Raw genomic sequence first — 567 nt, forward strand, 5'->3', positions numbered from 1 at the left:
TAGCCTCACTAGCACAGATGGAAAGAATAGCTCAGCTTTTCACAAAACTTTAAGGTGCTCCTGTGTGGTTTTGTTTTGTGTTGTTTTGTTTTCAAAGATTTTATTTATTTATTTGACAGAGATCACAAGTAGGCAGAGAGGCAGGTGGAGAGAGAGGAGGAAGCAGGCTCCCTGCTGAGCAGAGAGTCCGATGCGGGGCTCGCGCCCAATGCGGGGCTCCCGCCCGATGCGGGGCTCAATCCCAGGACCCTGTGATCATGACCTGAGCAGAAAGCAGAGGATTTAACCCACTGAGCCCCCCAGGTGCCCCACCCTGTGTGTTTTATTTTGAGTATTATAGGATCTTAATCTGTTCAGTGGGAAGCAGTGGGTACTATTGTATTACAAAAACTATAAAGAAATAAACATAAGGGGCGCCTGGGTGGCTCAGTGGGTTAAGCCACTGCCTTCGGCTCAGGTCATGATCTCAGGGTCCTGGGATCAAGCCCCGCATCGGGCTCTCTGCTCAGCAAGGAGCCTGCTTCCTCCTCTCTCTCTGCCTGCCTCTCTGCCTGCTTGTGCTCTCTG

Source organism: Enhydra lutris, unplaced genomic scaffold (assembly GCF_002288905.1).
Source record: "Enhydra lutris kenyoni isolate GAN:26980312 unplaced genomic scaffold, ASM228890v2 scaffoldscaffold27, whole genome shotgun sequence".
Classification (NCBI taxonomy): Eukaryota; Metazoa; Chordata; class Mammalia; order Carnivora; family Mustelidae; genus Enhydra; species Enhydra lutris.